We start from the raw sequence: 15,205 nt of genomic DNA, 5'->3' as shown, positions 1-15,205 counted from the left end.
GGGAGAGCAGCCACTGGCAAATGCCAGAGGGTGCTGTCCTTCAGCTTGGCTGTCCAAGTGTAATGCTGTATGTAGTCATATTGTGTGTTCTTATATTGTAGTGTACTTGTGCTCAAATCTCCAAAAGTTGCTGTTTTTAAGGAAATAATGGTACTTTTCTCTACAGCTATAGTTACTGTAACTCTTGTGTGAGAACAAACCTTATAAAACTCTGTTGTTATCCCACATTTGATGTCTCTCTTCGTGTAAAGATAGTAATCTAGGCTGAGAGTTGAGATGGGATTTATATTATGGTGAAAATAAAAATCATAAGCTTTTTCAAGTACTGGAAGACTAACCCGTGTGTTATTTCATAGCCTTTTATTTTAGATTAACGTTGCTCTGTGAATCTAGATCATAGTCCCACTGGAACTAATAATAAGGTGGAAACTCATTTCCTGAAGATTTTGGGCCATCTCCTGGCTTCTTACAGGGAGAAGAGTAGAGCTGTGGCACAATCATTAAAGAATGAACAACTGTGCCAGATTTGGGAGAAGGGACACAGTTCAGTAACTGAGCCACATGCTTTACATGCTATCTTCTGCAGCATTTGTGTACTTAAGGCAGTATTTGGCTTAATAAATACAGCCACTTTAGGTCAAACTTTTGAATACCAGTAAAGACAGAAGTCTCTTGATCCTGATTAAACTCATGTTTATTATTGAGATGAGTGAGGATGGGCTTGATTACAAAAATAATTCCAATAATTATTTTAAGCAAGTGAAACAGAAATCACTGTTGGAACCTTTCCTCTTTATTTATTTATTCTGCAGGCTGTTCTGAATTTTTCTAGAAATGGGAGGAAACCTAGTGGGTCCACACAATCAGGTTATATACTGGCAAGATTGCATCTCAACTTCTATATAGTGCAGAATTGTAAGGTTTGGGTGATGCAGTTTAGAGATGATAACTCAAAATCAGGGTCCTAGGTAGGGATGGACAAATTGGCCAACTTTAGCTTATTTCAGTTTCTCATTTTCTTCAAATCCTACATAAGTACCGTTATCCACATTTCTGTGTTTTGGAAAGTACAAACTCAGGATGTTCACCTTTAAATGCAAAACCCATTTCTTTCTCCCCTTCACACCTTCCTCTGGGTTACCTTAAAAGCACACATGCTACAGTTGTGGCCAGTCTCTTTGGTATCTCCTGCCCCCTGCTTTGGTTCATCAAGACTGTTCCAACCCCAGCCCAAGTTGTCCATGTTATCCCCACCTCCAGTCTTTGCATTTCCCTCTTTGCCTCAACTCTTGAGAAGAATGTGTTGGGAAGGAAACTGGGCAAAGCAAAAAACAGACGATGGTGTCAGGGGTGAATCCAAAGTCAAAATTATGTTTCCCAGTGCAAAGTTTCCAAAGCACCAGTTGGGTCCTGAAATGTCAAGTATGAGAGGGATAGGACCAGTTAAGCAGCCATGATTGTTCGATATTGCCTCCAAAAAAAAACCTGCCTCATGATCTGGCAAGCAAGGTAAAGAATCTAAAATGTGCCCTATTACTGAAAATATATTAACCAACCAAAGTGCATGAAATCATGTTTACAGTGTTCACTTTAAGGCTTTTATATGGCTGTACCAGGCAGCACCATCCAGGTGCCTTCCAGATGTTTTGAGCTACAGTTCCAAAGTTGTAGTCCAACACTTCTGCAGGGCACCAGCCTGACAAAGGCTGGGTTATGCTAACAGAAGCTGGTGATGCCTTCTTATATCTGAGACCTGTTTTCTCCCAAAGCACACATCCCCTTTCTGCTTTTCATTCATTCCAAACCTCTGAAAAATAAGGTGCGTGTTTATTTTTATTTCTCTTGACCCTCACAATTCCTGAGATGTTGCATTTGTACTGTCAGCACAACAGTTGGCATTCCAAGTGACAATACTGGGCTTTTCAGGAATTCGAAGCAATGCTCTGGGTTTTTTGAAAGTAGTGTTGGGATAGCAGAGAGAAGGAACATTTTTTGTCTGCTTATTCAGTACCATCCAGTCAAAAGAAAAGGGAGCATTCGCTAACCCAAACCTCCACAAGAGTTAGCAGACTAGTTCCACTGTAGTCTCTGACCTTTGTGTCCTATTGATTATCCATTCCACACTAGTCATAACATTAGAAGTGGACAACTGTTTGCAATTATTAGGCTAAAGCAATCTTATTTTGTACAAGTTATTTTGTTTCCCATATTGTTTTATAATAGCAGATTTCTTTTCATATGTGATAAATAAAATGGTCATAGAGAGTGGGAGTTTTCTGGAATGGGATGAGCCATCATCTCATATTTGTCAGATTGCTTATCTTCTTTTACGTATTTACTGCTTTTTATAGCTACGAGGTGGAGGTGGTATGGATTCATCCACAGTACTTTTGATTGAAGGTCTGCCTAGTCTACACTTTATAAAGATAAGGGGGAGGCATGAAAGTTTCCTACTTTGGGCTGTCATTTTCCTCTTGATTGCTTTTTGTACCAACAGCAAATGTCTATTGAAGGGACACAATATTGCCCAACAGCAAGTCACTCCACTGAAAATAATGGGAGCTTATTTAAAAGGAGCTTATAGCCTTGATCAGGCAAAAAGCATATTTACACATGAGAGGATAAGGAATGAAGTGTATTCTCAGTTGAAAACTACTGTATTTGGATGCAGTAAAATACTTTGCAAGATACAGATAAAGGGACATAAAATCTGACATTGGTTTGTCAAAGCTGTTTTGACAACACAGGCGATGAGTTGACAGTCATAGTTGTATTGCGTTTCTGCCACATTGATGGAGCAAATCCCATGCACTGGAGGAAGACATCGGTAGATTTGGGGAACCTCAACTTTTGCAGAGGTACAAAGGAAACCTGTGGGGTTTCCCAACAAATAGACAAATGAGGATAGAATGCTCAGAAGTCATAAAATGCTGACCATTGAGAGGGTGGAAAGAGACAACCAGGTTGAGGGGAATCCTGGCTGGCTGGCTGGAACCTGAACAGGTATATTTGCAACATTTTATTGCAAATCACAGTTGTTGCAGCAAAATTCTTATATGCCTATGGTCCCATTCTGGGATTAGCAGAACTATAAATGTTCTGTTGGTGTAAATGTACCCTAAAGAACAAAGGAAGTTATTCATATATGCTACTGCAGCTGTGCAAATGATACAGTATATGCCCAGAGATGGAAAAAATAAACAGTTCCAACCAAGGAAGATTGGCAACAAAAATTGTTGGAGTATGCAGAAATGGCAAAACTTACCAGAAGATTAAGAAATCAAGAAGAGAGATGTTTTAATACAGAATGAGGAAATTTTATTGACTATTTGAAGAATTATTGTAAACAATTTAAATCATTAGCAGGATTGACATAAAAATGTGCAATGGGAGTAACCTAAACAGAATTTAAAGGTTAAATAGTAAATAGATACAAAATGGATATGCAGAGGTAAAAGATATAACATAAGTAACTGCAGAAAGTGGGGAAGGGAGTCGATGATTTGATGCTTTAAATTGGCTGTGTGAATTTATTTTTGTGATCCTTTTGGTAAAATGAGAAAAATAAAAATATATAAAAAAGAGTGACCTTTGAGAGAGGACTCCGTTTTTTCTTTTCTTTTAGATTAGTTTCTTTTATGTTATTGTATCATCAAAAAGCTTTAATAATATCTTATAAAAAAAGAAGTTGCATTCCTAAACACAATTCCCTGAGAGTAAGCCACAATGAAGCCTATGTAATGCTGCTCTAAAGCCACTGTTAATGTATTGCCATCTTTTTTTAATGAAAGGTGAAGCTCGATATACAGAAAGCCTCAAGTAATGTCCAAATCAACTTCTAAAAATCCCATGTAAACAAATGTATGCAGCATTTATTATTGCTTATATCCCACCCTTCCTCTCAAGGGAGCCCAGGGCAACTAGCAATAAGATACTGCATTGAAAACACAGTTAAAAGTACAATACAAGGCACAGCAAGCAAGTTCCTATCAAATATTACTCTTGTTCATGAATATTTCTTTAACTCTTTCCTTAGTAGATATTGCAGGGTTTTAAAATTTCAGCTTCCTTGAAAACTCAGTTCATAATAGGACAACTGTGGTTTAACATGAATCTCTGAGAAAAACAAGAATTGAAAACACCTCTCCGTTCTGTCTCCTGTGCCCTCTTTGAACAGTGTGCACTCAGGAATTCTCCATCTTCCTGTTTGTTTTTTAGAAATATTTTCCTCCCTGATTGCAGTTAATTATGTCAGGGCCGAGATAAAGGGATCTAGTTTATCAAAGACAAGTGAACAGGTGAAAGACAGAAGGAAAACAAAGTAGGTGTACAGACTGAAGCCAAAACAAAGGGGAGAATAGCAAGTGATAGAAACAGTGGTGGACAGAAGCAATTGTGGCTAGATGAATGAACTGAGGATAGAGAAGCACAGAATAAACATGAAAGGGAAAAAGAGCAACAGATGTGGGCAACAGGGAGAAGTACAATTTGGCAGCTACTGTGATTGAGAGTATCTTCCAAATATTCCCTTGCAGCATCGTACACACTTTTGTCCTATCCAATTTTGAAATTCATACTCAAAAACCTCTTGCTAGAGATGGCTGAACAGTAGGATCTGAGTCTGATTTATTGTTTTTGAGCTCCGCAGGTGGCATTTGCTTTTGTGAATTCTTTATGTTCCTTGGCAAGACAGTATCACAGCAGCATTATCAGGAATAAAGATATAGAGAGATGTGATCAGGGCCACTGGTCGTGTGGCATATATGCAGATTATAATTTTAATGTTTGCAGCCATCACTGAATATGTTTTTGCCTCCCAACTGCTTTAAGATGCCAGTACTAGAATGATGTGCTACCTGTTTATTGCTATAAATATATATTTATACTGTGAAAAGACAGAGCAAAAGCAAATAAAAACAAATCCTTAGCCAGCAAGTTTAAAATGTACCAAAAGCATTTAGAAATAAGAGTATGCCTTAAAAATCATCACAGGGTGTCAGGTTTAGCACTTCTCTCACACAAGACACGACACGCTGGCAGTTTGACTAATTGGGGTTTATTTATCAACAACAGGCTTTCAGCAATCTGAGCTTCCCACAACTCATTGCTCACTCCCAGAGTCAGTTAACTCAACTGGCTTCCGGCCCCTTCCAAGGCCAGATATACTCCAAGCCCGCCCCCACTTCCTGCTGGTCCTCCTTTGTTCTAATTGCTTGCTCCACCTCCTACTTCTTGGAGACTCAGGTGCAGCTAATTCCTCCTCTGGAGTTGAATCCAATCCTCTACTATAATCTGCATCCTCCTCCTTCATCTCTGTGCTGCTGCGAAAACTTACAGGCAGCCATCCAGAGCAAGAAGGGCTTATCTCACTTTCGTTGTGAGAACAACTCAGTGCAGTTTTGAAAGGTTCAGTCAGCCATCTTGTTTCAAAATGGAATCCAGTTGTATCCAAACAGGTGAAATTGATCTCAGGAACCCTCACCTAAAAGTTGGTTATAATATTTTATTATTTGTCTTATTCTTTTTGATGAAATGAAGAGACATCTAAGGTGGCCAGGGAGGAAACCTTCAAGGCAATAAAGTTTGTGTGACCAATATATGATATTAAGTCTTTCACAGCCATAAGCCATCACCAATGAAATTAATTTACAGTATCCCACCATTAGTAGTTTAACAAGCTAATCACATCCTCTTACAAAACTGACAAGTGTGAGGGTTTTGATGAGAAGCCATTTTCTTTTCAGTCCCCCAGAATGTATGTGACTTTATAAGTATCTTGGTCATTCCCAGAAACAGTGTGTTCTGCTAAAACTATTCCCTATTCTACAAGTTGTCAGGGCATCACATTACAACCTGGACTCCCCTCACAGTATTCAATCTGGAGGTCTCAAACCTGAAATTTGCTTGTATTTGGCCAAGATTTTATGACATCATGGTTGATGAATTAATTGTTTCAGGCTATTGTGGTTTCATCTACTCTTATCCATGCTAGGGAACTACACTAATGGCCAGAACATATAAGCTCTCCTTATAAATGTAATAGTCACTCAAGAACATATTGTCTACTGAAACAGAGCATTGTGCATGTGGTCATGTACTCCAGATACTTTCTGCATATTCTACCTCTAAACTTTCTCTGATCTAACTTCTAAATATGTCAGCAGTACAAACAGCATTGCACTTTCTGCCTAACTCCAAATCACATTTCTTCTACAGATGGACTCTCTACCTATAACCTGTCTCTGGAAGTGAAAAATTTATTCAATTTAGCTTGGTGTGTGTTGTGTCTGATCTTGCCCTGAACTGCCATTAAGCTAGCCCTGTTGTTAATACGACTACCTGTATTCTGGTCCCCAAACAATATAATTTGTAAGACAGACTCCTTGTATCCACCAATGTTTTACCAAGTGCTTATGACCCATATATTCTGGCCACAAGTTGATGGATATGTACACATAGCCCTGTGAGCTGTCCAAGGTCTTGTTCTAGAACAATGTGAACAGAACATATGGGGATTCCATGCATTTTAAATGACATATGTTGCAGTATATATAAAGTGAAAAGTAAATGTGTAGCTAACCACGTGCTCACCTGTTGGCATTGCATTTGCAGACCTCTGCTAGTTTTGCTGGCTCAGAATATTGTGCACTCTGCATCTCTGAGCAGCCTTGAAAGTTAGTTTATTCGTAGCTGGTCTCTAGCTAACGATAAAGGCCAAGTGTAAGCTAGCTCAGAGCTTCTTGCACATAGTCTTCTCTTTCCTGAGCTAATTAGAAGACTCATAATATAAAATATATTTTATTCAACATGTCTCTGAATAGCAGTAGTTGGGAAATATGAGTGAGAGAGTGCTTGCACTCATGCTTTGCTTGTGGTTTTCCCATAGGCATCTGGTTGGTCATCGTGGGAAAAAGGATGCTAGACTTCATCCAGAAGTGCTCTTCTTATGTTAAACCACCTAGTGGTATCACATAGGCATAGTCAATATGACATTGTCTTACTGAAGTCTGCCTGATACTAGGTACTTGCAAGCTGTGCTGAGTATCTGACTGGGACTGAAACTGGTTCGCTAATGGGTGGATTAAGTTCTATTATTTGGGAGCCAGAGAAACAGAAGTTGGGGAGTTTCTTGTGTCCGAGAAGTAGGAATCTGATTCTGTCACCTGTTTTCCAATTTCTATACAGAATTAGGTATTGCTAGTGGTACATTCTTTGAAGCAAAGAAAATAATATTGTATCCCAAGTTCAGTTACCTAACACATTTCTTTTAAAGTTCAGACAAAACATTGGTTAAAATGTTTTCCCTGTCTATCTCAAAGGTGGGTACTAGATATAAAAATAAAACAGTCTAAGATATTCCATTACAATTGCAGATATTAAAACACAGTTATTAGACAATTTAAATGGTTTACCATTTGTCTCCAGAATCCAGCACAAACAGAAAGATTTTACAAAGCTTCCTAAATATATTATATATGAAGGATACAATTCTATGTTAAAATGTATGTCTTGATGAAAAACATTGTTCTACTCTTACTCCTGTGTTCATTTAACTCTATGTTTTGTTTCAGTGTGATTTGATTGTATTAAAAGACTGCAAAGAGAATTCAACAATTCTGTCCCATGTTATTGAAGTGAACGGTTGGGGATCTGAAATGCTTGGAGATCTGAAATGGAGAAGACTATGAATAGATGATACATAAAGATCAATGACTGGAAAGAAATAGCATCAAAGGTAAAATGGAATGGGGGTGGAAGTAAAATGCTACAGAAACAAACAAGGATGAGAGAGAAAGGGAAAGGATCAAGAGGAAGGGATGAAAAGGAGCTTGGCAAGCAGAAAGAGATGATGAAAGCAGGTAAAAAGCCTCAGGTGAGGTATGCACATTTCCCCCTAAACGGTCAACAAGTCTGAAGCTCTGTAGCCTGAGTTGCATATTGCAGTTCCTTTTGTAGAATGGAGATCACATAATTTATCTTTTTTTGAAACAACTGTGGTACGTTGAAAGTTATACAAGAATCAAAGAAAAAATGCATGAAACACAGAAGGTGCAATGAGACCGAAGGAAAGGGAAACTTTAACAGAGTGGTACAGTAGGTCTTAATTTCATTTTAAAACTGTTCAAATTGGGGTTGTTAAGGGATTTGTACCTGCCAGCTCAGCAGACATGTGATCAGTTTCCTGATCTACTGCTGAACAGTTGCAATATCCAGAGCTTTTATCTCCTGTTTACATGTTCCCATTTCTAATCCATTCTTAATGCAAATCATATATTCAGACAAGAAAATTGGGGGAAAGACTTATGTTCTGGCTTGGATTAAATTATGTGCTGACAGTGCTTTTCTAGAAAAAGAGGTGCTGGAACTCACCATGAACACCTCCCTAGTTCTCTTAGAATGGCAATGACACCCACCCGAGAGGTGCCAGAACTGAGGTCCAGCAAGTTCTGGCTGGAAAAAAGCCCTTTGTGCTGAGAATATGTCTGAGGGCTATGATGTCCACCTCATATTGAGGGAGAGCATTGTGTGCTTCTGAGCTTTGTATTACAAAGTAAGGAATAAAGAACTAACAACATGTATGTAAACCAGCTCTGAGGGCTGCCATTGGAGCTGGCCATCTCAGTACTGGTTGCATTTCAAAAAGGGCAAAGCCATTTTAATCCTGGTAGTGGGGATCTCTAACCAAGAACAGTTTCACCCCATCTCCCTTACTCTCACTCACCCACACAATCACTAACCTAGGAATTGCTGTAGTGGCAGCAGGGAGACTGTAGCACTGGCTGCTGATGCCTTGGCAGCAGTTGTTCTCTTTCCTCCACTTACATGATGACTGAGACCAGGACTTTTTTTCAGCAAGAACTTGCTAGGGCTGAGTTCCGGCACCTTTCAGGTGGGCGCCATTGCCATTATAAGAGAACAAAGGGGTGTTCGTGGTGAGTTCCAGCACCTTTTTCTAGAAAAATAGCACTGATTGAGACTCACAATATGCCTTGGAAAAAAGTTGTAATTTAATGAACAGTGACACACCTACTCTCCATTCTGAGCATATACATATGGAGATCATTATATCAATATTCCTTAATTCTTTGCAGATTTGAATTCCTTCAGTGTACAGTTCTGGCTCATTAATTTACTAGGCCCTACCCCCCCAAAAAAAAACCATTCACAAAGCTACCCCTAATTTCCCTCTTCCATCTGGTGTACAACAAAAGAGAAAATCAATTAAACATGTCTAAGGATGGGAATATAAATCTCTTAAATAGCAATTGTATTTCCCGTAATACAGATATATTTATCATTAAATAGATGGGTCATATAGTCACGGACAAATAAGCTTTTATTCTGCTTCTGCATTGATTTTTTTAAAAACCCTACCTCTAACCCACTGGCTTCCATTTATGTAAGAAAACAGCATTTGCCATCAAAGCCTTTCCTTGATATGAAACCACAGAGAAATAACCCATTAAGCTGAGTGACTCTCAGTCAAATACCACTCTGTCGTGTGCAGTTTGTGCACAAAACATGGTTTCGTATAGTCGTGATTTGATAATAGGTTTGTACATTGTGTGATATTTTATAACCATTATCCTCTCTAATAGGTCAGACGCACTTTGCTGAAAATGTCTTGGTAGTGAGTGGAATTTAAAAAGCTGAAACCGATTCCAGATCTTGTTCGTTTTGGAGAGACCCCTGGGAAGAGGCCCTCCTGCTGTAAAACTCCCAGATGCAGAGGGATAAGGCACAGTGTGAAAAGCAGCATACCATCAAGCAGCTATAGGTTAATAGAGAGCTCATGCTATCTTCAATCCATGGTTCCTTTGGTTAAAAGGATCTCAGCTAGCAAGGCAGTGGGAAACTTCTTTGCAAGTCAAAACCAAGACAGATCTATTGATCTGTTTAATTGGGGGGGGGGGATATTTTTTTAAAAATCATAAACTAATGTGGAAATGTGGCTAAAGATTTGACAGAAACTTAAACCAACAGATTCATGCATCCCCTATTGCATGATAATTTGTGACCAGGTCGTCGCTGCCCTGAAAGAGCCACAGTTGGTTCATCCTCCTCAGCTGGCAAAAAGATCCTTCATGCCCTTGGGCATCAAGATATGGAGCCAGATCTAACGCCTCCTCCAACTGTAAAGTTGTCCAGTGAAAAACCCTCTCCAGAATGCTGTCTCCCACATCAGACAAACCACCAGCACCTCCATTTTAGGTAGATTATGCTTCAGTTTATTAGACCTCCTACAGCCCTGGTTTAGAGGGAGCAATGGTCTGATTCAAAGTTGGGGCATAATTATATGTTAGGTGCAAATACATGTTGAGCATTACCATTACTTTTAAAATGAAAAATCTGCTTTGAGATGAGAGATGTGGCACGTAACTCTTTCCCTACTCAGTCTTTCTTCATTCAAAAATGTACCATTCCAACCAACTTTTTCCTCCCAGGGTTCCAAAACCCCCCACATATTTTCAGGTATTTAGACAGATTTGCCCAAACTGACACAGAAAAGTCATTTATTATTTGGTAAAAATTATCTTAAACCTCTTCTGCATCAATAACTGTCTGTCATGCCATCACTCAACACTGAGTGGGTTCCATAGTGTCAGTCATCCAATTACTAAATTAATTGTCTGTATGAATAAATTGATGCTTTCCATTCTGATAACATAAACTTGTTCATCTATATTCAAATGTAAGAACAATGCGATTTCTCTGTATGTATCTCAGTTACCAAATCAAGAAAAAGCCGAATGCACTTCTGCCTGACTGGCCCAGATAGAACCTTTGCTGAAGTGGCAATAGCAGCATTTGGCTTTGGCTTTGGCACCATTTGCACTTAGCTGCATCTGCTCTGGAATACCACGAGAGCTTGTCAGTCCTATTTAAAGCCTGCTTTTTAGCAAACAGTGGTCTATAATGAGCTGTGTGCCCAGGGCATCCCAATTTATTTCCATGGAGTTTTGCCAGTGCAACAGAGAGCAAGAACTTGTTCCAGATTTATTAAATATAAGCTGAATAAAAATAAATGAGCCATCAATATACACAAAGTATGCTCTGGTGCTCTTAGATCGCTTCAGGGAAACTTCAACTGTGCATTCTGGCCCCAGGTGACCTTTCGCTGTTGGGGTGGTACAGGCAGAGACTTGCCTTGCATCAACTAAAGGAGTATATTACTTTGGGCACGTGGGGAAAGAACCACAGAACACACCGATTTGACGGTCCAATATTGCACAAGTGCTAGACAAAGGGACTGTTCCTGTTGTCCTGAGATGCAAGGGACCAGAGGTGGCTCCACCTTCTCCATCCTGTTCCCATCTTTCCTCCCAGATCCTTGTGTAGGTGTGGTTGCTTAGGTAACACAAGGGCTTCCCTAGAGTGTTGTGGCAATGGCAGCAAGAGCTGTGCAGGACCAGTCCAGGAGATTTTGCTGCTTGTGGCAAACAATATCCTCAGTGCTGTACCCTCTGCTGCGGGCACACCCCACCCTCACCTTTGCCATGGAGACGGAGGTGGGGGCATGTCTAGGGTGCACTCATCACAGCAGAGATAGTGGCAGGTGGTGGCAAGAAGGGCACTCCTCAGGCCCTTTTCACGGGTGGGTCCACATCATGGGTGGTAGCCAGGGGCGCCGACCTGGGCCCCAGATTATGGGTGCCCAGCAGCGCTTACAACATAACATGACGTTATGACATCAAGTGCATGTGATGGCAGTGCCTAGGAGCCCCAGAAATCATGTCCAAAGGCCTCTGATGCGACTTTTGGGGCCTCCCAGAGCACTGGAAGTCGCACTAGAGGCCTCATGGTGTGGGTGCTGAGCACCCACCCAAAAAATTGTAGGTACCCTGGAACCCAGGGCCCCTTATAGTTGGTGCCAATCGTGGCAGCTCACAGACCAAGGAAGTCAAGATGGCCATAAGACCTGTATGTAGAAGTAGAATTCTTGGTCAGGTTGTGAGTAACATAGATGCAGCAAAGCTGAATTGGTAGGATAGAACTTGAGAAAAGGATAGAACTTGGAAAAGGGAGTTTTGGTTTTTATGGAAGGAAAGGGTTTTAGGAGGGATTCAGATCACAAGTAGCTTGATTGGCCTGAGAGATGGGAAAGGAGACAGGCCAGATACTGACAAAAAGAAGAAAACAGAAGCAAGGCATTTAAAATCAAGCTTGATTATATATGGAGAGTGCAACAAGATCTTCCCATCCAAATTGGTAGCAACTATTGTTTACTGATTCTAAATTGAGCGAGATGGTACTTCCTTTGTGCCAAGAATTATATAGAGATTTCTCTGCCAAAAGGTCCTCAAGTAACAGCTCTTGCATTTTCACAAACAAGGAACAAACCCTGATTACTAGATGAAAAGAGACTAATGAAAAAGGAATATAGGGAGAGGAAGGCATAAACTTAACTTCTGCTATGCAAGCAACAAATAGTAGTGAGAGTAATTAAGAACTGAGTCCACTGGCTACATGTGATAAATTATAGAGCAGTGGCGATTTGCTTTAAATGCGTTCCCTTAAGGGCTGTGTGAATCTATTAGTCAAGAGAGCTCATGCTAAATTGAGGTGAAATTCACCCAAGAATGTGAGATACAAAACTGGAATGGTTTGTGGAATGCTTATTTGGGGTTTTTCAATTGCTTTTCTATTTTTAGATTAATTTTCTTGGAGTAATTGCTCCATCTATTTCCGTTGTTTATGTTAGCTATCTGGTGATAGTCTAAAACCCCTCAATTTTACTTTGCCATCATTTGGCCTTTAGAAATAAATTGTTACCATCTAAACAAAGTTGTTCTGGTGCCCTCTGCATCTCCACTCTGCTGGCATTGTATGAAATGAGATTGAAAATCAGATGGGCTATTTGACCGATGGTTCCTTCCACCTGTAATTGAAACTTGACATCCTCTGAAACTGAGTCAGCAATGATGCACAAGATAGTCCAATTAAAGTCGTGTCCAGTTGCCAGAATTGTCTGTTTATTGAGCAGTTAGAAAGCACTCATAACTCACTAGAACCATTTCTCTGTCTTTTATCTTTGAATGACAGCTTGCTAAATAAGAGCATCACAGGCTGCTTTTATCATTTGCGCTGCAAATGAAGTTTTCAGCTCTGCAGCATCTTTTCACAGCTCTTTGCTTGCAGTTCAAGCAATGGCAATGATTGTTTTCTAGCTGGAATTAAGGTATTACCTCTTATTTCTAACTCAAATAAATGCCTTCATCATGAAAATATCTGATACTCAACAAAATAATAAAGGAATCCTAAGCAAAGTTTCTATAGCATGAATTAATTTTAAAGTTAAAACCCTTTGCACAGTGTTAATTAAAAAATCATATCTATATCTTGGACTAGATCCAATGTTCATCATAGGGCCTACTCTGAGTATATGACTTTATATTATATATTTTATTTTATATAATATATTATAAAATATATACAGTGGTACCTCGGGTTACCTACCCTTCAGGTTACATACGCTTCAGGTTAAAGACTCCGCTAACCCAGAAATATTACCTCAGGTTAAGAACTTTGCTTCAGGATGAGAACAGAAATTGTGCTCCGGCGGTGCAGCAGCAGCAGGAGGCCCCATTAGCTAAAGTGGTGCTTCAGTTTAAGAACAATTTCAGGTTAAGAACGGAACTCTGGAACGAATTAAGTACTTAACCTGAGGTACCACTCCATTATTTTATATAATATATAATATATAATCTAAAGCAGGGGTGTTTACATTGTTTTCTTACCATGCTTTTGCTTTGTTAGTGTTTCTTAAACATTACGCCCATGTTCTTCCAGGATTTATTAAATCCCAGGAATCCAGTTTCCCGATGCCTAGAGATTTAATGTCGTTGGCTGGCAATTTTTAATATTTTTCCAGTTTGCAGTTTATGTACTCAGACTCTAGGTTTTTAAATATTAACGTCTTCTTGTTGTTTTAATTTCACTGTGTTATTCTCTAATTAATATTTATTAATTTACTTATTACTTTTCACACTGCAATAGGAGGCAAGTGTAAGAGCATTCAGGGATCCTCCGAAATCTAAAGTGGTGGCTCTGCTAGCTGAAATATACAAAGAGGGGGTTACAGCTAGAACAAATGAAGCATTGCAATGATTTGAGGGTGTAACCCTAAGGGACATTGTCCCAGGGACCATAGGATACAATTGGCTTCCTCTCTCCATTGGTGGAAAGGGAGGTCTACCCTCATATGCTGCCTCAAAATGACACCAGAAATTTCCACCGTCATAGATACTGCAATGGCAATAAGACCCCAAAGGAGCTCTTCAATGTTGTGTAATGGTTGGGTTGGTTGATGCTTTGGATCTACTTGGACCCAAGGGCCTCTTGTTTCCTGGACATGCCCCAGGAATGGGAGGAGAGTATTACCATTACGCTGAAACTAGAGCTCTCGTTTTCCATCCTATTGGAACCAATATGTGTGTGTGTGTGTGTGTGTGAGAGAGAGAGAGAGAGAGAGAGCGCGCGCGCGTGCGCAATTGGCAAAGAAAACAATCAATGTAGGAAAATGTCCCTCACTTTTTGACTGTTTATCCATATGGACAACCCAGTTTGGATGACTTTGTTACCTATATAATCAGCATCATCTACCATCACCAATGAATAGGGAGACAATCCTGAGGAGTGCCCCAAAGCTCTGATTCACACTGTTAGGATCAAGTAGATAATTTGGTAATGCAGCCTGCCTCCCTCCTTCTCTCCCTCCCTCAAATTCAGTTTGTAGAGTCACAAGATCAGTGGTGGCTGGTGCATTAGAGTGAAAGGGACACTGCCCAACCTCAGTCTACCCTGAGCCAGACCCCAGCTACTTTCTTTCTTTCTTACAGCCTTTCTAGTGGGTGACCCTGTCTGTCAGTTTCCTCCTCCCAGGGGTGCTGACTTGAATAAAATATTGGCCGGGGGGGGGGGCAGGTAAGCCCTGCCCTGCATAATCAGTCACATGACAAGGCATGCACACACCATTTGTATGGCAATGCCCATCAACCTGAGGGTGCCCGGCCCCCTCAAATATTTTGTCGGGGGCCCCAATGAGTTGGCTCCTGTGCCTCTTCCTCAGTCTTAGTGGTACTCCTTGTGGAACTCAGCAGGAAAGAGGATTGGGGCAAAAAAAGAATTGGTAGGCTCTGTTTGTTACTGACTCTGGCTCTTACTTGCCCTTGCTCTATACCTTCCACCCTACCAGTCCCTAAGG

The 15,205-nt window shown here is 40.2% G+C and overlaps 1 long non-coding RNA gene across 3 annotated transcripts; it reads left to right on the top strand.

The window, feature by feature from the left end:
* Positions 1 to 7,027: 7,027 nt before the first annotated feature.
* On the top strand, positions 7,028 to 14,459 carry LOC310848155. 3 transcript variants are annotated; one of them, XR_014566186.1, is made up of 4 exons: positions 7,028 to 7,735; positions 9,600 to 11,336; positions 13,045 to 13,180; positions 13,999 to 14,459. It is a non-coding gene; the product is annotated as an uncharacterized lncRNA (long non-coding RNA). The 3 variants fall into 3 exon arrangements; XR_014566187.1 differs by lacking the exon at positions 7,028 to 7,735 and having other exon boundaries at positions 9,157 to 11,336; XR_014566188.1 differs by lacking the exon at positions 7,028 to 7,735 and having other exon boundaries at positions 9,157 to 11,340.
* Positions 14,460 to 15,205: the final 746 nt, after the last annotated feature.

The sequence above is a fragment of the Podarcis gaigeae genome, assembly GCF_964106915.1.
Source record: "Podarcis gaigeae genome assembly, chromosome: 7".
NCBI lineage: Eukaryota > Metazoa > Chordata > Lepidosauria > Squamata > Lacertidae > Podarcis > Podarcis gaigeae.
Note: the sequence above shows the minus strand (reverse complement) of the source record. Positions and strands in the feature narration are given on the sequence as shown.